Consider the following 24,033-nt stretch of genomic DNA (forward strand, 5'->3'; position numbering starts at 1 on the left):
AAGTGATCCTCCTGCCTCAGCCTCCCACAGTGCTGGGATCACAGGCGTGAGCCACCGAGGCCGGCCTAGATTCTTTTTTTTTCTTTTTGTATATGCATGTTCACTCGTCCCAGCACCATGTGTTGAAAAGACTATTCTTCCTTCATTACGTTTCCTTTGCTCCTTTGTCAAGGCTTGGTGGACGGTATTCGTGTGGCCAATTTCTGTGCTCTCCCTTGTGTTCCATTGATCTATTTGTGTTCTTTCACTGACATCACTGTCTTGATTATTGTAGCTTTATGTTAAGTCTTGAAGTCAGTTGTTATTAAAAGCCTTAAAAATGGTTTCACTGCACCTGCTAGGGGTTATCAGAATGTAATCTACAACCACTGGTGACAGGTGCTGGTGGCCAGCCTTGATACTGGCTGGCAGGGGCCCGGCTCTAAGCCTCCTCTGCAGAGTGTACTTGCTGGGACCGCTCCTGGCACTGACTGCTGTAGGTTAGGTTCCCTGGAAACAGACTCAGATGGATCATCGCGTGCAGGGGCCTACTGAGGGGTGCATTCAAGGACAGCACCTGGAAGGCCCTGTGGGAAGCTGCAGGGGCAGAGGGTGAAGCTGAAATGCAATCCGGTGGGCTGGGCATGGTGGCTCATACCTGTAATCCCAGCACTTTGGGAGGCCAAGGTGGGTGGATCACCTGAGGTCAGGAGTTTGAGATCAGCCTGGCCAACATGGCAAAACCCCGTCTCTACTAAAAATACAAAAAAAAATTAGCCGGTCTTGGTGGTGTGCACCTATAATCCCAGCTACTCGGGAGGCTGAGGCAGGAGAATCGCTTGAACCCAGGAGACAGAGGTTGCAGTGAGTTGAGATCGCGCCACTGCACTCCAGCCTGGGTGACAGAGTGAGACTCTGTCTCAAAAAAGGAACGCAATCCAGTGGCATCCGAGAGCACCCCAGGGGCTCTGGAGCTGGGATGTCCCTTCACCATAGTCCCAAATTGAGGCCAAGGGGCTGGGCATTGTCCCTGCATCTTGTAATGATTCAGTGAGACCCTGGGTGCAGTGGCCCCTTTGGCAGAGGGAAGTTCCCTTGCAGAGACAGGCAGCTAGGGCTATGAGCATCTCCGTTCTGCAGGGCTCTGGATGGTGGACTCCAGCACCCACTACCCGCTTCAGATCTCAGCCGAATCTCACTCATCAGAGAAGCCGTCTGCGTTGACAGATGCGGCTCGAGGTTAAGTGGTCCGCCCGGGCCGCCTCATTGTTGGGAGGCCTTTTAAGCCAACCTCAAAATCTGGAGGCCTGTCTCACCGTGCAGGGTGCTGATAATGGAGAATTTAAAATTTAATCTATATGTTAAGATACTGTTGGTTTCTTGCCTAACGAGAGAGTGAGACGGGGAAAGAACACTCCGAGTTACCTGAAAGGCTTTCTGTGGCTAAGCTGGTCTCCGGACCCCCACGAGCCAGAATCCCTTCCTGCCTGGTGTTCTAGCCAGAGCCGGTCATATTGTCAACAGTCGCATTTTCAGGAAAAGATTTGAATTCCTTAATCAAGCAAGGACAAAGGCTAAGAGACGAACGGTCAATATTAATAGAAGCAAGGATTAGAAATTAGTTGGTGGCTTAACTGATATTTTTAGAATCCACTAGAAAGGGATAAGGAATCTAAAAACAGGAGTGTGGTAAATGCTACATAATTCAGCACAGGATCATGGTTAGCTTAATGTCCTTTGTAAAGAAACGATTACAAATTATGTGGGAGGACTTAGCTGTAAAACTGCTGGAAAAGCAGAATTTGATCAGAGACAGGCAGCCTAGATTTATGAGAAGAAACAGGGCCGTGCGTCGCGTTGGAGATTTTAAAAGATATTGTATTTATGACAGACAATGAGGGTGCTTTGTGTGGCCTACATCTGTGGAGAATTTGCTAATACCGGACTTAGAGATTTATTCTAAAGGTAAGAAGTGGGAACAGAGGTAAGAAGAAATCCTGCACCTCCAAAGCCCCGCATCTCCTTCATGCAGGTGCCCTTCGAACGACAGTGGAGGCAAAGCGAGAACGGTCCGTGGGTCATCTCCCGTGCCGTCCACTCAGCCCAGCACGGCGGGGGGCCTGGTCACGGATTCCTGTGCGTGTGAGTGGTGGATTAATCTCGTTTCACCAACACCTGGTCACACAGGAAGCCGGGGCAGTGAGGAACGGCTCCGACATGATGTCGAAATGACCCTCCTTACCCTTTCTTTTCAGTGGAAACAACAAGGACTTCTGTGTCTTATAGAGTCCTTGAGGAAGCCCTAGGCCACGCAAGTGTCTGTCTCAGGCAGTCCTTTGAGAGGAAGCTGATGAACGTCCCCCAAGGAGACAGAGCCTCTGGGGACAACAGGGGCTTTCACCTGGGAGCAGTGAGGACCCCGAGGGGGTGTGGCAGGGAGGGGGCAGGACTGCTTAACTGGGCGGCTCCACGGACCGGCGGTGTGGCCTGGAGGCAGGCAGGCGGGGCAGGGCCCGAGGTTTACAGAGCCAGTGCTCGGCGGTTCCCGGAGCAGCTCAGGGCCCAGCAGGCGGGACTGATGCTCGGCGGTTCCCGGAGCAGCTCAGGGCCCAGCAGGCGGGACTGAAGGGAACCATCTTGAGGAAGAGGCAGGAACGTCCCCTCCCACCACCCCATCCGGCCTCAAACTGGGAGTCCCTGCTAGAGCGAAAAGACTGGAAAAGGAAATCAGTATATAGATTGGGAAGGAAGAAATAAAACTTCTTTGTTCACAAAGGATGTGATTGCAGAAAATCCTAAAGCATCCAAAAAAGAAAAGAAAAGAAAAACACAACTTTTGGAACTCATGAGCAAACGCAGGGTACAAGGTTACGAAACAACAGTCAGTTGCTTTCCTATACATTGGCGACACACAGTTAGCATCTGAAATTAAAGACAGGCCGGGCGTGGTGGCTCACGCCTGTAATCCCAGCACTTTGGGAAGCCAAGGCAGGTGGATCACCTGAGGTCAGGAGTTCAAGACTGGGCTGGGCAACATGGTGAAACCCTGTCTCTACTAAAAATACAAAAATTAGCCATCTCTACTAAAAATACAAAAATTAGCCGGGCGTGGTGGTGCATACCTGCAGTCTCAGCTACTCAGGAGGCTGAGGCAGAAGAATCACTTTAACCTAGGAGGTGCCAAGTGGGCAAGGGATATGAAGAGACATTTTTCAAAAGAAGGCAAACAAGTGGCAAAAAAGGTATATGAATGATGCTCAACGTCACTAATCATCAGAGAAACTCAAATTAAAACCACGACGCCGGGTGCAGTGGCTCATGCCTGTAATCCCAGCACTTTGGGAGGCCAAGGCGGGCAGATCACCTGAAGCCAGGAGTTCGAGACCAGCCTGGGCAACATGGTGAAGCCCCATCTCTACTAAAAATACAAAAATTAGCCAGGCATGGTGGCGGGCGCCTGTAATCCCAACTACTCAGGAGGCTGAGGCAGGAGAATTGCTTGAACCCAGGAGGCTGAGGTTGCAGTAAGCCAAGATTGTGCCATTGCACTTCAGCCTGGGAGACAAGAGCAAAACTCTATCTCAAAACAAACAAACAAACAAACAAAAACTCTCTCTCTAAAAAATAAATTAAATAAATGAATAAGTATTTTCTGAATGAGTGAATGCATTTGGCTAAAAACAGAAGCCATGCTTGGAAAATTTGGAGGGTTCAGAGTTTGAGACCTGTCTCCTATTGAGCCTGGGCAAGTTTGCTTAGGGCAGGAAATGAACCCCTTTCCTACTTGCATGGGGAACACAGTGGTAAGATCGGGCTTGGAGGGAGGGTGGCGTCCATTTAGCTCTGCACACTGTCCCTCACCCAGCTCAGCGTAGACATCACCTCTGCTGCGAACTCCCCCACACTCGGGGAGCCCTAGAACCACGGCACTCAGCACCCAGATGCGCTGCTCTTGCAGACACAGACCCGTGGCTACTGCCGATGCGCAGCCTTCTGGATAAATCCTATGCACTGGATGACTTGCTCTCCAGCGACCATCATTTGCTCCTGGGAAAATGGGGAACGAGATCCAATTCTCCTTCGGCCAACACGCTGCCACCAAGTGGTAGGAGGCAGGAAAGACACCTGTTCCAGCAGCCGACCCCGTCCTGGAGGGCTGAGAACCTCCCTTACAAAGCTTGACTTTCTTTTCTTTTCTGTTTTGAGACAGGGTCTCACTCTGTCACCCAGGCTGGAGAGCAGTGGTACACGCTCAGCTCACTGCAGCCTCCACCTCCTGGGCTCAAGTGATCCTCCTGCCTCAGCCTCCCGCATAGCTGAGACCACAGACACACACCACCACGCCTGGCAGTTTTTCTTTTGTATTTTTTTTGTAGAGACAGGGTCTCTCTATGTTGTTCAGGCTGGTCTCAAACTCCTGGGCTCAATCTGTCCTCCCACCTCAGCCTCCCAAAGTGCTGGGATTAGAGGCTTGAGCCACTGCTCCCCGCTGAAGGTTTTCCATTATTATTTGCTCGTGGGAAACTGGGGAACAACATCCAATTCTCCTTTGGTCAACACGCTGCCACCAAGTGGCAAGAGGCAGGCAAGACACCTGTTCCAGCGGTGGACCCCGCCCTGAGGGATGAGAACCTGAGTCAGGCTCAGCGGGGCCTGTGGGAGGCACAGGGACTTTACCTCCGTTCAGGGTGGGGAGTGCCTGCCTTTCCTGGCGATATTGCAAAGCCCAGAGTCAGGCTTTTTTTTTTTTTCTTTTTTTTTTTTTTTTTTTTTTTGAGACGGAATCTCGCTCTGTCGTCCTGGCTGGAGTGCAGTAGCACGATCTCGGCTCACTGCAACCTCCACCTCCCAGATTCAAATGATTCTCCTGCCTCAGCCTCCCGAGTAGCTGGGATTACAGGTGCCCGCCACCACGCCCGGCTAATTTTGTATTTTTAGTAGAGACGGGACTTCGCCATGTTGGCCAGGCTGGTCTCGAACTCCTGGGCTCAATTGATCCTCCCGCCTTGGCCTCTCTAAGTGTTGGAATTGCAGGCATGAGCCACCACGCCTGGCCTCATTCCTTTTTTTTGAGACAGAGTCTCGCTCTGTCACCCAGGCTGGAGTGCAGTGGCATGACCTCGGCTCACTGCAAGCTCCGCCTCCTGGGTTCACATCATTCTCCTGCCTCAGCCTTCCAAGTAGCTGGGACTACAGGCGCCCGCCACCACGCCCAGCTAATTTTTATTTTTTTGTATTTTTAGTAGAGATGGGGTTTCACTGTGTTAGCCAGGATGGTTTCGATCTCCTGACCTGGTGACCCACCCGCCTCGGCCTCCCAAAGTGCTGGGATTACAGGTGTAAGCCACTGTGCCCAGACTAATTTTTTGTATTTTTAGTAGATGGGCTTTTGCCATGTTAGCCAGGCTGGTCTCAAACTCCTGACCTCAGGTGATCCACCTGCCTCGCCCTCCCAAAGTGCTGGGATGATAGGCGTGAGCCGCCACACCCGGCCTCAGGTTCTGTGAGGTTCACGTGTGTGGCCGTGTGCAGCAGTTTTCCTTACTTCCTTATTGTGTAGTATTCCATGATGAGTGCATTTCACACTCACCCATTCTGTGATGGGCATCTGGGCTGCTTCCTTGGTTTTTTGGTTTGTCTTTTATTTTTTCCCCTAGAGACAAGGTCTCACTCTGTCGCCCAGGCTGGAGTGCAGTAGTGCAATCATAGCTCACTGCAGCCTCGACCTCCTGGGCTCAAGCAATCATCCCACCTCAGCCTGCTGAGTAGCTGGGACCACAGGTGCCCACCACCATGCCTGGCTAACAACTTTGGGAGGCCAAGGCAGGTGGATCACCTGAGGTCAGGAGTTTGAGACCAGCCTGGCCAACATGGCAAACCCCATCTCTACCAAAAATACAAAAATGAGCCAGGTGTGGTGGCAGGTACCTGTAATCCCAGCTACTCTCAGGAGGCTGAGGCAGGAGAATTGCCTGAACCCAGGAGATGGACGTTGTAGTGAGCCAAGATCATGCCACTTTGCTCTCCAGCCTGGGTGATAGAGCGAGACTCTGTCTCAAAAAAAAAAAAAATTATTTTTTTGTAGCAATGGAGTCTCACTATATTGCCCAGTCTGGCGGACGCTTCCATTTTTTGACTGTTATGAATATCATGCTCTGACCAGTGCTGTTTCTGGGGGGCCACGGGTACCCCCTTCTGTTGGGCACATGCCCAGACGTGGAACTGGAGTCTGACATTCACGTGTTCCTGGTTCAGCAACATGCACTGAGAATGTGCCACAAACGCGGCCGGCCCTGTCCCAGGGACAGAGCAGGGAACTTCTGTTCCAGCTGCCATTGAAATGGCCGGTGAGGACTGTGGCCTCAGGAGTCACTGCCTCACTGTGCACCTCTCCCCTGCCTGATCTCCCTACCTGCCATGCCCTGAAAGGATAGTGCCTCTCAGTGTGGCGACGCGGACCGAGCGGTCTCCATGGTCATGCTGCGGCCCCGACACCCACGGCCCCTCCGTGGACTTTCCCTGCCACCTTTTCCATCCACCCTCAGCCCCCAGCAGGGAAGACTGGCTGAGCACTGGGTGTCCGCAGGCTGCATGTGGACAGGGTCTACAGGGCCCCTGCCAGGTGCAACAGAGGCAGTTAGATTGTCAGTCCCAGGGTCCAGAGTGGCCTGAGCCAGGCAGCAGGATCTACAGAGAAGCTTCAGGCAGACGGGGGCAGGCACAAGCTGATCTCATCATTGCAACGGGGAAACTGAGTGAAGAGCTGCTGGGGAGAGTCAGAGGCCCCCAGGAGTGCCAGTCTCGACCCAGCACCTGCTCCCCACAGGAGCCCTGCAGCCAATCGCCCTACCCGAGCCCCCTGCCTTGCCATGGAAAGTGTTTAATGAACGAGGCCAGGCATGGTGGCTCATGCCTGTAATCCCAGCAGCTTGGGAGGCCGACGTGGGCGGATCACCTGAGGTCAGGAGTTCGAGACCAGCCTGGGCAACATGGCAAAAATGCAAAAATTAGCTGGGCATGGTGGTGTGCGCCTGTAGTCCCAGCTACTTGGGAGACTGAGGTGGGAGGATCACGTGAACTCAGGAGGTCAAAGCTGCAGTGAGCTATGATTAAACCCTGAGCTCCAGCCTGGGTGACAGAGTGAGACCTGTCTGGAAAAACAAAACAAAACAGAAAAGAAAGTGTTGAGTGAAAACGTCTTCAGGTGCCTCTCACCTTGAGAGAGGGCACGAGGCTGAGGGCGCCTTCCCATCTGGTTTGCATCCTCCGAAGCCTCCATCCCTCCTCTGGCACTTTACCTTTCACACTGTAATTTCTTTCTTGAGAATCAGCCGACCAAAATTAAGTCTCCCAAATTCCTGAGTAAGCCGAAAAGCTATTTTTCTTGCAAATCTTATATGAACATAATTTAATATAAGGCATAAACTAATACAATAAAGACCATATATTAGAGCAGTGGCACAATTAAAAAGCAAGCCAACGGAAGAGACGAATGGACAGCGAGTTAACCACAGGGAAAATAAAATAGAAATAAGATGTAGGTTATATTCTGTGCATAAATAACTTTAAAGAGGAACAATAAATGACTTCTGTAACTTCTAATATGTGTTGCAGATTATTTAATTGCAGTGAAGTAAGAGGTGATAAGTTGAGCTGAAATTTTACATGATCAGGATTAAGTTAGTTCCTGGCCAGGCACAGTGGCTCATGCCTGTAATCCCAGCACTTTGGGAGGCTGAGGCAAGAGGATCACCTGAGGTCGGGAGTTCGAAACCAGCCTGACCAACATGGTAAAATCCTGTCTCTACTAAAAACACAAAGAAATTAGCCAGGCGTGGTGGTGGGCACCTGTAATCTCAGCTACTTGGGAAGCTGAAGCAGGAGAATCACTTGAAACTGGGAGGTGGAGGTCACAGTGAGCTGAGATCTCGTCACTACCGGACTCCAGCCTGGGTGACAGAGTGAGATTCCATCCCCCCACCAAAGAAAGAAGTCTGTCTATCTTCTCTTTTTGTTTTTTGTTTGTTTGTTGTTTTGAGACAGAGTTTCACTCTGTTGCCCAGGCTGGAGTGCAGTGGCGCAATCTCGGCTCACTGCAAACTCCGCCTCCTCAGTTCAAGCAATTCGCTGCTTCAGCCTCTTGAGTAGCTGGGATTACAGGCGTTTGCACCACACCCGGCTAATTTTTGTATTTTTAGTAGAGATGAGGTTTCACCATCTTGGCCAGGCTGGCCTTGAACTCCTGATCTCATGATCCACCTGCCTCGGCCTCCCAAAGTGCTGGGATTACAGGTGTGAGCCACTGCGCCCGGCCTCTATCTTCTCTTTTGAGAAGTTCTGAATTTGAATTATTGAGTCTTTGAGTCTGTTTTTGTTTTCGTTTTTCTAGACAGGGTCTTGCTCTGTTGCCCAGGCAAGAGTGCAGTGCAATCGTATTAATAGCTCACTGCAGCCTTGACCTCCGGAGTTCAGGCAATCCCCCCACCTCAGCCTCCTGAGTAGCTGGAACCACAGGCATGAGCCACCACACCCAGTGAATTTTTAAATTTTGTGTAGAGGGGGGGCGGAGCGGGGGGTCTCTCTATGTTTCCCAGGCTGGTCTTGAACTCCTGGCTCAAGGGATCCTTTTATATTGACCTCACAAAGTGCAGGGGGTTACAGGCATGAGCACTGCTCCCGGCCTGCCCAGGCTTCTGGGAGTGCCAGAGGCACCTTTTTTCTCTGGCAAAAACTCTAGCCTACTTCTCTTTGACCAAAAAGAAAGAAGCAGGCATCTCACCACATTCTGTAAATTAAGATGATTAATCTACCATGACTTTTTAGTCTAAAATGATGGCATTGCTTCCCATAAACCTAACCCTAACTCTAAACCTAACCCTCCTCCTGCCAAGGCAGGAGAGTTGCCTGAGCCCAGGAGTTTGAGACTGGCCTGGGCAACATAGGAAGACTCCATCTCTACAAAGAATAGGAAGAAGAAGAAGAAGGAGAAGGAGAAGGGGAAGAAGGAGAAGGGGAAGAGGAAGAAGAGGAAGAGGAAGAAGAGAAAGAGGAGGAGGAGCAAGAGGAAGAGGAGGAGGAGGAGGAGGAAGAGGAAGAGGAAGAAGAAGCCGGGCAAGGCCTCCTTAGTCTGCAACCTCACCTCCTCCACTATGACGCCCCTGGCTAGACAGGCTGTCCACTATGAGCAGCTTTAACGCTGAGGTTTGGGGACCCAGGGGATCCTGTAACAAAGTAAGAAAATGGTCTCAGCCAGGCGCAGTGGCTCATGTCTGTAATCTCGGCACTTTGGGAGGCCAAGGTGAGAGGATCGCTTGAGGCCAGGAGTTCAAGATCAGCCTGGGCAACATGGAGAGACTCTGCCAAATACACAAAAAATACAAAAATATTAGTTGGGCATGATGGCACATCCCTGTGGTCCCAGTTCTCCAGGAGGCCGAGGCTGGAGGATTGCTTGAGCATGAGGAGGTTGAGACTGCAGTGAGCTGAGCTGACACCACTGCACTGCAGCCTGGACGACAAGTGAGACGCTGTCTCCAGAAACAGAATAATGATAAGAAGAAAGTAGTCTCAGGGGTAGGAGACTAAATTAATGATGGGATGTGCTTGATGTAAGGATTTTCTCTCTACAGCTTTCTCAGACCTTGGGTACCCAGGACTGCTACCTGCTGCCAGGGAGGGCGCCCGGTTGCTCAGCTGTCCAGCACCAGCTGAGCTTTGCTGTGATCCTGCACGTTGGATTTACTAAATAGACTTATGAAATGTATTTCTGTCTAGCGAAAATGGGGTTTCTTGAAATATTATATTTTTTAGAGTGAATTTTTAGGTGCAAAGAACTATATGCAAATTGCCCCTGGGGCAGCTTATTGATGAGGGAGTCAAATGTAGGCAGGAGTCAAGTGTAGGCAGGAGTCAAATATAGGCGGGAGTCAAATGTAGGCAGGAGTAGTCAAATGTAGGTGGGAGTCAAATGTAGGTGGGAGTCAGTCAAATGTAGGTAGGAGTCAAATGTAGGCGGGAGTCAAATGTAGGCGGGAGTCAAATGTAGGTGGGAGTCAAATGTAGGTGGGAGTCAAATGTAGGCGGGAGTCAGTCAGATGTAGGCGGGAGTCAGTCAAATGTAGGCAGGAGTCAAATGTAGGTGGGAGTCAGTCAAATGTAGGCGGGAGTCAAATGTAGGTGGGAGTCAAATGTAGGTGGGAGTCAAATGTAGGTGGGAGTCAGTCAGATGTAGGCGGGAGTCAGTCAAATGTAGGTGAGAGTCAGATGGAGGCGGGAGTCAAATGTAGGCGGGAGTCAGTCAAATGTAAGTGGGAGTCAAATGTTGGTGGGAGTCAGTCAAATGTAGGCGGGAGTCAAATGTAGGTGGGAGTCAAATGTAGGTGGGAGTCAAATGTAGGTGGGAGTCAGTCAAATGTAGGTGGGAGTCAGTCAAATGTAGGCAGGAGTAAAATGTAGGCGGGAGTCAGTCAAATGTAGGTGGGAGTCAGTCAAATGTAGGCAGGAGTCAAATGTAGGCGGGAGTCAGTCAAATGTAGGTGGGAGTCAGTCAAATGTAGGCGGGAGTCAAATGTAGGTGGGAGTCAAATGTAGGCGGGAGTCAAATGTAGGCAGGAGTCAAATGTAGGTGGGAGTCAAATGTAGGTGGGAGTCAAATGTAGGCGGGAGTCAAATGTAGGTGGGAGTCAAATGTAGGTGGGAGTCAAATGTAGGTGGGAGTCAGTCAAATGTAGGTGGGAGTCAAATGTAGGCAGGAGTCAAATGGAGGCGGGAGTCAAATGTAGGCAGGAGTCAGTCAAATGTAGGCGGGAGTCAGTCAAATGTAGGTGGGAGTCAGTCAAATGTAGGTGGGAGTCAGTCAAATGTAGGCAGGAGTCAAATGTAGGCGGGAGTCAGTCAAATGTAGGTTGGAGTCAAATGTAGGCATAGTTCTAAGTGTTTAAGAAAACTCCCATGACCTCTGGAGGCTCTGCTACCTGAGCTAACTTGAGATTCACTGGCATACAGGGAGTAACCATCTCTGCCTTCTGGAACGTTCCCGTGCCAACTTAGAGGTAAAATTCAGAAGTGAGGCCAGGCGCGATGGCTCATGCCTATAACCCCAGCACTTTGGGAGGCTGAGGCACGCGGATCACGAGGTCAGGAGATCAAGACCATCCTGGCTAACATGGTGAAACCCCGTCTCTACTAAAAATACAAAACAATTAGCCAGGTGTGGTGGCAGGTGCCTGTAGTCTCAGCTACACAAGAGGCTGAGGCAGGAGAATGGCGTGAACCCGGAAGGCGGAGCTTGCAGTGAGCTGAGATAGTGCCACTGCACTCCAGCCTGGGCAACAGAGCGAGCCTCTGTCTCAGAAAAAAAAAAAGAAAAAAAAAATCAGAAGTGTATTTCAAGGAAGGGTCAACTTTAGTCCCAGACAAAATTGGGACGCAGCCTCCTGCCTTCCTTCCCCCTTGGGCAGCAGCTGCTGTGAGCGCCCGGCTACTCCCTGGAACTTGGACAAAGCATGTTCGGAACAGAGCTCCAGAGCCGCCTCCTGCAGCTGCCTCCTGCAGCCGCCCCAGCCAACACCCAGGAGACACAGATGTCTTGTTTCCTTCCTAACCCCCAATTCCATCCATCACTGTGTCCTGTTGACCAGGGGTCCCCAACCCCCGTGCCACAGACCAGTACCCATCCATGGCCTGTTAGGAACAGGGCAGCACACCAGGTGAGCAGCAGGTGAGCGGTGGGCAAAGCTTCATCTGTATTTTATTTATTTATTTATTTATTTAAGACAGAGTCTCACTCTTGTCGCCCAGGCTGGAGTGCAGTGGAACAATCTTGGCTCACTGCAACCCCCACCTCCGGGGTTCAAGCGATTCTCCTGCCTCAGCCTCCTGGGTAGCTGGGATTAAAGGTGAGCGCCACCATGTCCGGCTAATTTTTGTACTTTTAGCAGAGATGGGGTTTCTCCATGATGCCCAGGCTGGTCTCAAACTCCTGACCTCAGGTGATCCACCCACCTCAGCCTCCCAAAGCACTAGGATTACAAGCGTGAGCTGCCACAGCCAGCCCCTTCATGTGTATTAACAGCTGCTCCCATCGCCGACGTTACCACCTGAGCTCCACCTTGTCCAATCAGCAGCAGCATTCGATTCTCACAGGAGCGTGAACCCCACTGTGAACTGCATACGAGGGATTAGGTTGCACACTCCTTATGAGAATCTAATGCCTGATGATGTGTCACTGTCTCCATCACCCCCAGATGGGACCATCTAGTTGCAAGAAAACAAGCTCAGGGCTCCCACTGATTCTACACGATGGCGAGTCATAGAATTATTTCATTCTATATCACAATGTAATAATAGTAGAAGTAAAGTACACCATAAATCGAACGTGCTTGAATCCTCCCGAAACCATCCCCTGCCCCCACTGTCCGTGGAAAAATTGTCTTCCACGAAACTGGTCCCTGGTGCCAAAAAGGTTGGGGCTCCCTGCTATTGATGACCCCCAGGCATCTCCCCAACCTGCCTGCTGCTCCCCATCCCTGTCACCGCAGCTGCCCTGGTCCAGGCTGTGTCCTCTCTCCCCAGCCAACCTGCCTGCTGCTCCCCATCCCTTTCACCGCAGCAGCCCTGGTCCAGGCCGCGTCCTCTCTCCCCAGCCAACCTGCCTGCTGCTGTACCCCGTCCCTCTCACCGCAGCCGTCCTGGTCCAGGCCGCATCCTCCTCCATAGGACAGCTGTGATGCTTCCCAGCTGGACTTCCTGCTTCTTCCTTTACCCTATAACATCCTTCTTTAACACAACGGCCAGAATGATTTCCTTCAAAAACAGCAATACGATGATGTCATTTGGCCGTTTAAAACTTCCTGTAGCTTCACGTTAGTCAGAGTCTAAACAGGAAAACAGAGCCGCCTTCAGGTTGTGTAACCAGGGGAGTTGAAGGTGGGGAGTCGTTTACTAGTGTGGGGCAATCTACAGGCAACCCGGGGACACGGGGGGCACCAGCAGGGACCCTCACTCACCTGCAGAGTGGGGAGGCACCAGAAGAAATGGAACCGAGGCCACAGGCGTGCAGGGCCACACCCGAAACCCCAGCACTGTGGGAGGCCAAGGCGGGAGGACTGCTTGAGGCCAGGAGTTCGAGACCAGCCTGGCCAACAGAGAGAGACCCCATGTCTATAAAATATTTCAAAATTAGCTGGGCGTGGTGGCTCATGCCTGTGGTCCCAGCTACTCAGGAAGCTGAGGTGGAAGGATTACCTGAACTCCAGAGGTTGAGGCTGCAGTGAGCTATTAATACAATTGCACAACTGCCCTCCAGCCTGGGCAACACAGAGCAAGACCCTGTCCCCCTCTCAACAAAAAATAAGAAAGCAAAAAACAAAAATGAGCTGAGTGTGGTGGCTTAAGCCTGTAATCCCAGCACTTTGGGAGGCCGAGGCGGGAGGATCACTTGAACTCAGGAGCTCGAGACCAGCCTGGCCAACATGGTGAAACCCCATCTCAACTAAAAAAAATACAAAATCAGCTGGGCATGGTGGCGGGCGCCTGTAATCCCAGCTACATGGGAGGCTGAGGTAGGAGAATTGCTTGAACTCGGGAGGCGGAGGTTGCAGTGAGCCAAGATCGCACCATTGTATAATTAAAAAAAAAAAAGAAAACTTAGCCAGGCGTAGTGGCAGGTGCCTGTAATCCCAGCTACTCAGGAGACTGAGGCAGGAGAATCACTTGAACCTGGGAGGTGGAGGTTGCAGTAACCTGAGATCGCGCCACTGCACTCCAGCCTGGGCGATGCAGCAGAAAACAAAAAATCAAAAAAACCGAGGCCACCGTAGCTCCAGTGTCTGGAGCAGGGCCTGTGTTGAGGCTGTGGTGGATGTTGGCGGGTGGGTGAATGAGTGAACGGTGAGTTCACTCCGCACCGGGTGCCTCAGTCCAGCCATCCCCATATACCCGAGGGGCCCCACGCAGCCACACCTGGCTTTTCTCAGGCAGTGGCTCTTCCTACCTGGGTCTCCCTCCTAGAGCTCTGTCGCCCTGATGTCAGGGAGTGGGCACAGCTCTCAGACATGCTGGCGTTGTCTCCCGACTCTGCCGCTCCCCAGCTGTGTGGGCCAGTCTGCCTGGTTTCCTGCTCTGAATAAGAGAGATTGAGATACACGTGGCAGCCTCGGAGGGTGATTGTGAAGAGTCCAGGCGGTTCCTGTGTGCAGCCTCGGGACAGGGCTGTGCTGGAGCCATCGAGCTGGAGAGAGTGGGCTTCACCCCAGGGCAGCTGTCTCCCCAGACGAGCCCCGCTCTGGGACACTGCATGGGAATCTCAGCTGCTCCGGGATGTTCATTTACCCTGCCTCTCTCAGGACACCCTGGCTTTGCAGAGCCCGTGCGTGAGTGTCTCTGAGCCGGGTGCCAGGGGGTGGCACTGTTTGCTCACCGTTGGCCTCTGCTGGCAGCGTGGTGCCTGGTGCGGCGTGAAAGCCCTCGGCCTCCCAGGCGCTTTCTGCCTCACAAGCATCCCTCCGGCTCCAAGTGCTCCTGCTCCCACAAGGCTCAGGAAACCTGTGCTGCTCAGAGCTTTGCATTTAAAAATCAGGTTGCTCTGGTTTGGACCACGTAACTTAGACATTTCTTTCAGGAACTGGATTGGCTGTGCAGGAGCCATTTAGAAATCTTTTATCTAGTTAGTTTCCTTCATCTGTATTTTGGAAATGCAGAGAAGCTGACTGAACCTAGCGGAATCTTGGGAGCATGTCCTCGAACACGGCAGGTGTCCCCGGGACAAACAGGTGCAGCTTTCTGCAGAGGACAGCGATGCCCCAGACAACCTGGGTTCTCGAGTTCTCCCATGTGCCCCAAGGGGCCCTGCTAGGGTACAGGGGGTTGTGGAGTTTACTCATTCCTGGAGGCGGGTATTCAGCTGAGATCAGCGGTCTTTATGTTGGATAAATGTTGGGGAAGAAATCTTTCTGCTTGGGGAGCTGTTGATTTAAGTATTGGCTCTTAGCTGATAAAAACAGTAGTTCCGGCCAGGCGCGGTGGCTCATGCCTGTAATCCCAGCACTTTGGGAGGCCGAGGCGGGTGGATCACAAGGTCAGGAGATCGAGATCATCCTGGCTGACATGGTGAAACCCCATCTCTACTAAAAATACAAAAAAATTAGCCGGGCATGGTGGTGGGCACCTGTAGTCCCAGCTACTCGGGAGGCTGAGGCAGGAGAATGGTGTGAACCGGGGAGGCGGAGCTTGCAGTGAGCTGAGATCGTGCCACTGCACTCCAGCCTGGGAGACAGAGCGAGACTCTGTCTCAAAAACAAAATAAAACAAAACAAAAAAACCCCAGTAGTTCCTACCGGCCAGGTGCAGTGGCTCACACTTGTAATCCCAGCACTTTGGGAGGCCAAGGTGGACAGATCACCTGAGGTCAGGAGTTTGAGACCAGCCTGACCAACATGGCAAAACCCTGTCTCTACTAAAAGTACAAAAATTAGCCGGGCATGGTGGCGGGAGCCTGTAATCCCAGCTACTCGGAAGGCTGTGGCAGGAAAATCGCTTTAACCCAGGAGGTGGAGGTTGCAGTGAGCCGAGATGGTGCCATTGCGCTCCAGCCTGGGTGACAGACCAAGACTCGGTCTGAAAACAAAAACAAATAAACAAAAGAACAGTTCCTACCGTTCATGAAACACCGCTCCCAGCCTGCCCCCGTGCCCTTCGCGCCGTGCTTTGTCCAGTCTTCACAATGACCCTACAGGTCAGTGTGGGTGATGGTCACAGACATGAAGCTCAAAGCCGCGAGGGACCTTGCCCAAGCCAACCCAGGAAGAGCGGAGCGGGAATTCCACCTCGGGCCGTCTGACCCCAAAGACCGCAGTTTCCAGCACACAGACTATCCAGATCATCCTCTCAACTGGAGGAACATCACCTTCCCTGCAGCCCACAGCACCTTCCTTGATTTTATTACCAGATCCATGGTCCAGCCTGGTGTCCGGTTACTATTTTCCACCTGCTGTAAAGTGATTTGGGGCCAGGCACAGTGGCTCACGCCTGTAATCCTAGCACTTTGGGAGGCTGAGTCAGGAGGATTGCTTGAGCCCAGGAGTTCGAGGCCAGCCTGGGCAATGTAGTGAGACCTCATCCCCACAAAAAATTTAAAAATTAGCTGGGCATGGTGGCGAGTGCCTGTGGTCCCAGCTCCTCAGGAGGCTGAGGTGAGAGGATCACTTGAGCCCAGGAGGTTGAGGCTGTAGTGATCTGTGATTGTGCCATTACATTCCAGCCTTGCAACAGAGCAAGACCCTGTCTCTCTCTCTCTCTCTCGCGCACGCATGCACACACACACACACACACACACACAGTAGGGGAATAGGACTGTGGTCAGCATTTCCAGGATTCACCTCCCAGGGCTGGAGAATGCATGAAGAGGGGCGGGTGGGGGGACGCAGGATCCTGTGATGAAGAGGAGTGGGTGGGGGAAACGCAGGAGGCTGTGATGAAGAGGGGCGGGTGGGGGGACGCAGGATCCTGTGATGAAGAGGAGTGGGTGAGGGGACACAGGATCCTGTGATGAAGAAGAGTGGGTGGGGGAACACAGGAGCCTGTGATGAAGAGGGGCGGGTGGGGGGACACAGGAGCCTGTGGAATCCTTTACAGTTCGCAAACTGCATTCACATCAGTGACTTTGGTTTTTTGCTTTTTTTTTTTTTTTTTTTTGAGACAGGGTGTCACTTTGTTGCCCAGGCTAGAGTACAGTGAAAAGGTGCAATCACAGCTCACTGCAGCCTCAACTTCTTGGGCCCAGAAGATCCTCCCGCCTTGGCCTCCCCAGTAGCTGGGACTACAGGCACTCGCCACCATGCCTGGCTAATTCTTTTTTTTTGGGTAGAGACTAGGTCTTGCTGTGTTGCCCAGGCTGGTCTGGGACTCCTGGGCTCAAGCGATCCTCCCGCCTCGGCCTCCCAAAGTGCTGGGATCACAGGCGTGAGCCACCACACCTGCCTCACATCAGTGATTCGGGACCTGAGCTCTTCTTCGGGCCTGCCTGCCCCCTGGTGGGGCGGACGTCAGGTTAAAGGTCACCTCCTCAGCGAGGGCTGTACTTGCCACCTGACATCTCAGAGCCACTCTCTTTTTTGAACCAGGACACCCTATTTTAATTTTCTTTGTACTTTTTGCTGTTTGGTATTTTCCTTTCTATTTAAGTGACTATTTTTATTTTCTGTCTCCCCTAAAATGTAAGTTCCATGGGATCAGAAATTTTGTCCCGTTATCGATCTACTAGCCAATCGATAGTCATTAAATGAACCATCAAATTAGCGATTCTCACATCAATAGATGAAAAATAAAGGAGAGACCTCACAGCTTGCAGAGAAGAAAATGCATAGTGATTGTTTTAAAGAAATGGCTAAGGCGGGCGCGGTGGCTCACGCCTGTCATCCAAGCACTTTGGGAGGCTAAGGCGGGCGGATCACTTGGGGTCAGGAGTTAGAGACCAGCCTGGCCAACATGGTGAAATCCCATCTCTACTAAAAATACAAAAAATAGCCAGGCGTGGTGGCACATGCCTGTAATCCCAGCTACTTGGGAGACTGAGGCAGGAGAATTGCTTGAACCTAGGAGGCGGAGGTTGCAGTGAGCCAAGATCGTGCCACTGCACTCCAGCCTAGGAAACAGAGCAAGACTCTATCTCAAAAATAATAATAATAAATAATAAAAATAATAAATAATAATAAAATAATAAATGGCTAAATTTTAAGTGCATACATAAACTCTTTTAAGATAGAGTGAGACCGTATACACAGCGGATTTTTTCCTACAGTCTTAGATTTGGGGCCAAGTTGGCTGGAGCTAGAAATCCCACACGTTCTTGTGAAAATCTCACCAACAAAGGAAGGCCCACCAGATACCTTTGAACTGGGCACCAGACCAACGTGGCCATGTTAGCAGCGTCACTGGCACCATCTGGCCCGGCTGCCCGGTGTTGGAGGGGTTTAAACATTGTCACTGACCCGCATTGGTTGTAGCTCTGTTCTTCATTCAGAGATGAGAGTGAGGAGAGGATTTTCTGGAGTGTTAGAAACACACTTTGGTGAAATGACTTCTAACCCAGCACAGAACATCGACCAGGGTTGTAAAATGAGTACAGAAATCCTTGTAATGTGAGAGGATTACGGTTGCCCATAAATATTTATGGGGTAACAGCAGCTTCTTAGATGTGATACACAAGACATCTGCCACCGAGGCTGAAGCCCAGACTAGATAGTTCAACACAGACTCACGTAACATGTTTATTGTTTATGAAGAAAAGCCGTATTTTTTTTTTTGAGACAGAGTCTCACTCTGTCACCCAGGCTGGAGTGCAATAGTGCGATCTCGGCTCACTGCAACCTCTGGCTCCTGGGTTCAAGCGATTCTCCTGCCTCAGCTTTCCAAGTAGCTGGGATTACAGGTGCCTGCCACTATGCCCAGCTAAATTTTTGTATTTTTATTTTATCTATCTATCTATCTATCTATCTATCTATCTATCTATCTATCTATTTTTTGGAGACAGAGTCTCACTCTGTCACCCAGGCTGGAGTGCCGTGGCATGATCTCGGCTCACTGCAACCTCCGCTTCCTGGGTTCAAGTGATTCTCCTGCCTCAGCCTCCCTAGTAGCTGGGACTACAGGCATGCATCAGCACGCCTGGCTAATTATTGTATTTTTAGTAGAGACAGGGTTTCACTGTGTTGGCCAGGCTGGTCTCGAACTCTTGACCTCATGATTCACCCACTTCAGCCTCCCAAAGTGCTGGGATCACAGGCGTGAGCCACTGTGCCTAGCCAGAAAAGTCATATTTTTTTGAGATGGAGTCTTGCTCTGTCGCCCAGGCTGGAGTGCAGTGGCGCCATCTCAGCTCACTGCAAGCTCCGCCTCCCAGGCTCATGCCATTCTCCTGCCTCAGCCTCCTGAGTAGCTGGGACTACAGGCGCCCGCCACCACGCCCGGTATTTTTAGTAGAGACAAGGTTTCACTGTGTTAGCCAGGATGGTCTCATCTCCTGACCTCATGATCCGCCTGCCTCGGCCTCCCAAAGTACTGGGATTACAGGCATGAGCCACCGCACCCAGCGAAAAGTCGTATTTTAAAAGTGAAGTTAGGGGCTGGGCGTGGTGGCTCATGTCTGTAATTCCAGCACTTTGGGAGGCAGAAGCCGGAGGACTGCTTGAGGTCAGGAGTTCCAGACTGGCTGGGGCAACACGGTGAAACCCTGTCTGTAACTTTACTTTTAAAATACACAAAAGTTGGGCCAGAAGGATGGCTGACGCCTGTAATCCCAACACTTAGAGAGGCCGAGGGGGGCGGATCACCTGAGGTCAGGAGTTCCAGACCAGCCTGGCCAACATGGTGAAACTCCATCTCTACTAAAAATACAAAACTTAGCTGGGCATGGTGGCGGGCGCCTGTGATCCCAGTTACTCAAGAGGCTGAGGCAGGACTATTGCTTGCACCCGGAGGTGGAGGTTGCAGTGAGCTGAGATCATGCCACTGCACTCCAGCCTGGGCGACAGAGTGAAACTCTGTCTCAATCAATCAATCAATCCATAGAAATAAAATACATAATTTTTTTTAAGTGAAGTTTGGGTCAAGGGGCTTATTTTCTTCTAACCTCCTCACCTAGCAAAACTGTTTGCCTCTAAATTCTCAGAAGCCACCCCGGGCCCCACGGAATTCTAACGAACGCACGTTGTCTCCCCGCTAGAGATGGGTCTGTGCCTGTCCCAACAGTGCTGGGTGGTGGCTACCCGACTCAGGGCCCCCCAAGAGGCGTGCAGTTCTTCGGGGGCTCTTGCCTACGTGCTCCCCGGCCTCCACTTGGCCTCGAGCCTGGGGAAGGCGCCGCGCTTGGCTCTTGAATCTTGCTGGCAGTTTTCCCAAGTTCCACAGAAGCCCCGGTGAGAAGTACAGTTCTGCCTCCTGTTGTTTTGGGCTGTTGTTTACGCAGTCCTCGGATACATATGGTGCGTGGAAGCAATTAAGGTAAAGATGCTGAATGAGTCCGTCCCCCAGGGCTCCAGGCTGCCAATCTCCCATCCCAGGGAGGCTCCGCTCAAACCCAGGGAGCCCCGAGAACGTGCGTGCGTGAGAACAGCGCTCTTCAGAGTGGTTTGGTGTTGTTGCTTCTTAAGATTGATTTTTAACCTCAGCCAACAAAAAACCAGGAGTGGGTGGGGCGTGGTGGCTCACGTCTGTAATCCCAGCACTTTGGGAGGCCAAGGCACACGATCACCTGAGGTCAGGAGTTTGAGACCAGCCTGGGCAACATGGTGAAACTCCGTCTCTATTAAAAATACAAAAATGAGCCAGGTGTGGTCGTGGGTGCCTGTAATCCCAGTTACTCGGGAGGCTGAGGCAGGAGAATTGCTTGAACCCAGGAGGTAGAGGTTGCAGTGAGCTGAGATCATGCCACTGTACTCCAGCCTGGGCGACAGAGCGAGACTCCGTCCCAAAAAAGCAACAACAGGCCAGGCATGGTGGCTCATGCCTGTAATCCCAGCACTTTGGGAGGCTGAGGTGGGCGGATCACGAGGTCAGGAGATTGAGACCATCCTGGCTAACACAGTGAAGCCCTGTCTCTACCAAAAATACAAAAAAAAAAAAAAAAAAATTAGCCGGGCGTGGTGGCAGGCGCCTGTAGTCCCAGCTGCTCGGGAGGCTGAGGCAGGAGAATGGCATGAACCCAGGAGGTGGAGCTTGCAGTGAGCCGAGATGGCACCACTGCACTCCAGCCTAGGTGACAGAGCGAGACTCCGTCCCAAAAAAAGCAACAACAGGCCAGGCACGGTGGCTCATGGGAGGCTGAGGTGGGCGGATCACAAGGTCAGGAGATCGAGACCATCCTGGCTAACACGGTGAAGCCCCGCCTCTACTAAAAATACAAAAAAAAAAAAAAAAAAAGAATTAGCCGGGCGTGGCGGCGGGTGCCTGTAGTCCCAGCTGCTCGGGAGGCTGAGGCAGGAGAATGGCATGAACTCAGGAGGTAGAGCTTGCAGTGAGCCGAGATGGCACCACTGCACTCCAGCCTGGGTGACAGAGCGAGACTCTGTCTCAAAAAAAAAAAAAAAAAAAAAAAAAAAAGAAGCAACAACACAAAACCCCCCAAAACCAGGAGTGCTTCCTCTTCCTTGCAAAGTTGTACAGAAGATGTGCAGCTATGAGCGCTGCAGCCCTGCCATGCCGGCCACAGCCACATTTGCCACTTCTGCAGTGGAAATGATACCGGAGTACTGGGAATGGAAGAGTGTGGCCCCTTTCAATGATAGGGAAGGCGGCAGGGAAGTACTGGGTAGAGAAAGGCGGGTCCCTGGCTAGGGCTCCACCCCCACAGACCTAGGTGAGGACAGGGATTTCCTGCCCCAATGTTGCATTTCCCAAGACCACCCTGGCCCGCCACGCCCCCATCCTGGGCCTCTGAAAACCTGAGACCCTAGCGGGCAGACACGCAGGTGGCCAGAGGTGGAGAGGAGCACATCGGAGGAAGAAGATGCATGCGGCTGGTCGTCGAGAGGAGCACGCCAACCAGGAGAGCTCACCAACAGACTCTGGCACGCTGGCCGACCATTGATCCATCGACCGGGGAAGTCAGAGGAAAGCTGGGCCCCCCGGGAGGCCCATCTCCCGGGAAAGACCATCTCCCTTCTGGCTTAATAAAACCACCTCCACTCAATAAAACTTTGCACTCATTCTCCCAGCCCAAGTGTGATCCTTCTGGTACACCAAGGCAAGAACCTGGGATACAGAAAGCCCTCTGTCCTTGGGGCAAGGTAGAGTGTCCAATTAAACTGGTTAACACAAGCCGCCTACAGGGCACCCTGGAACACACGCCCACTGGGGCCTCAGGAGCTGGAAACATCCACCCCTAGACACTGCCGTGGGGTGGGAGCCCCACAGCCTGCCCGTCTGTATGCTCCCCTGGAGGTTGAGAGCGAGGCACTGAGGAAGCGAGACACACCTCATCACACGCCCTGCGAGGGGGACAAGGGAACCTTTACAGTTTCAGAAACGGCCCTGCCACATCGCCCGGATGCATCTCTGTAGCAGTGAAAATGAGAGCCGGAGGTCCCGGGAAGCAGAGGTCGTGAGGCCTCTGTGCTGCTCTGTGCTGGCTTCTCGGTATTCCTGTCTTGGTATTCCTGGCAGTTTGGTTCCCTGGAGGTGGCCACGTGGCATGGACAGGGGCCTCTATGCAGAGGCTCTTTCATCAGCTGTGCTGTGCTGCTGCCATGGCCACCTCCGTTGTCATCATCCAAAGGCACCTGCCGTCCACAGCACAGAAGCACACTCAGGTGCTACTTTTTTTATTTTTTATTTTTTATGTTTTTTAAGATGCAGTCTTGCTCTGTCGCCTAGGCTGGAGTGCAGTGCAGTGACCTCACTGCAACCTCCTCCTCCTGGGTTTGAGCGATTCTCCCACCTCAGCCTCCCAAGTAGCTGGGACTACAGGTGCCTGCCACCATGCTCGGTTAGTTTTTGTATTTTTACAAGAGACGGGGTTTTGCCATGTTGGCCAGGTTGGTCTCAAAGTCCTGAGCTCAAGTGATCCGCCTTCCTCAGCCTCTCAAAGTGCTGGGATTACAGGTGTGAGCCATTGCACCCGGCCTATTTTTTTTTTTTTTTTCTGAGACGGAGTCTTGCTCTGTCACCCAGGCTGCGGTGCAGTGGTGTGATCTCGGCTCACTGCAAGCTCCGCCTCCTGCATTCACACCATTCTCCTGCCTCAGCCTCCCAAGTAGATGGGACTACAGGCGCCCGCCACCATGCCTGGCTAATTTTTTGTATTTTTAGTAGAGATGAGGTTTCATTGTGTTAGCCAGGATGGTCTCAATCTCCTGACCTTGTGATCCACCTGCCTCAGCCTCCCAAAGTGCTGAGATTACAGACTTGAGCAACTGCGCCCAGCATGCCCAGCCTATTTTTAATTTTTTAGAGATGGAGTCTCATTACGTTGCCCCAGCTGGTCTTGAACTCCCAGGCTCTAGCAATCCACCCACCTCAGCCTCCCAAGTATCTGCGACCACAGGTGTGTGTCACCATGCCCAGACAATTTTAAATTTTTTCCTTTGTAGAGATGGGGTCTTGCTATGTTGTCCAGGCTGGTCTCAAACTCCTGGGCTCAAGCGATCCTCCTGCCTCCGCTTCCCTAAGTGCTGGGGTGACAGGCCTGAGCCACTGTGCCCAGCCTGCAAATTCTTTCTCTTCTTTTTTCCCCAAATTGCCACAGTAGTGTCATGCAGAATATAGTTAAAACAGAGGGTCCCTAGTTTCTTATTTTTAGCCCCGATGAAAAGAGAATAGCACTTCACTAGTGAGAATCTGTGGCCCAGCAGAAGAGGAAGGTTTATACTATGCAATTACCAAAGTACAATGGCCTGCACTGACTGAAAGCTGACTTGAGAAGCCATTGAATGGAGCTAATTAATATGTGAAAATTCAAATTTGACGTATTTGTGCAAAAGAGGTTGTGCAGCAGAGGCTGGGCGCAGTGGCCCACGCCTGTAATCCCAGCACTTTAGGAGGCCGAGGCAGGTAGATCACCTGAGGTCAGGAGTTCAAGACCACCCTGGCCAACATGGTGAAACCCCCGTCTCTACTGAAAATAGAAAAATTAGCCGGGTGTGGTGGTGCATGCCTGTAACCCAGCTACTCGGGAGGCTGAGGCAGGAGAATTTCTTGAACCTGGGAGGCGGAGGTTGCAGTGAGCCGAGGTTGTGCCATTGCACTCCAGCCTGGGGGACAAGAGCAAGACTCCGTCTCAAAAGAAAAAAAAAGAGATTGTGCAACAGAAAGAAGTCAAATCACATTTAACCTAAAGGGGGTAGCAATTTATTCTCTCTAAGGTTGGAAGGAGTGTTCCTCAGAACCACGGGTGCTGAGGGAGATCTGGAAATGTATGTAAGTTACCGTCACAAGGCACAGATACATGGGAAGACATGACACATTCAGATTTTAGCAATACTTATAAACTCCGACAACAGGTGACGGAGGGAAGAGAGCCGCGGGTAAATTTCGATAGTGATTTAGGCTGGCCGAATGTGA

Source organism: Pongo pygmaeus, chromosome 6 (genome assembly GCF_028885625.2).
Source record: "Pongo pygmaeus isolate AG05252 chromosome 6, NHGRI_mPonPyg2-v2.0_pri, whole genome shotgun sequence".
Taxonomy (NCBI): domain Eukaryota; kingdom Metazoa; phylum Chordata; class Mammalia; order Primates; family Hominidae; genus Pongo; species Pongo pygmaeus.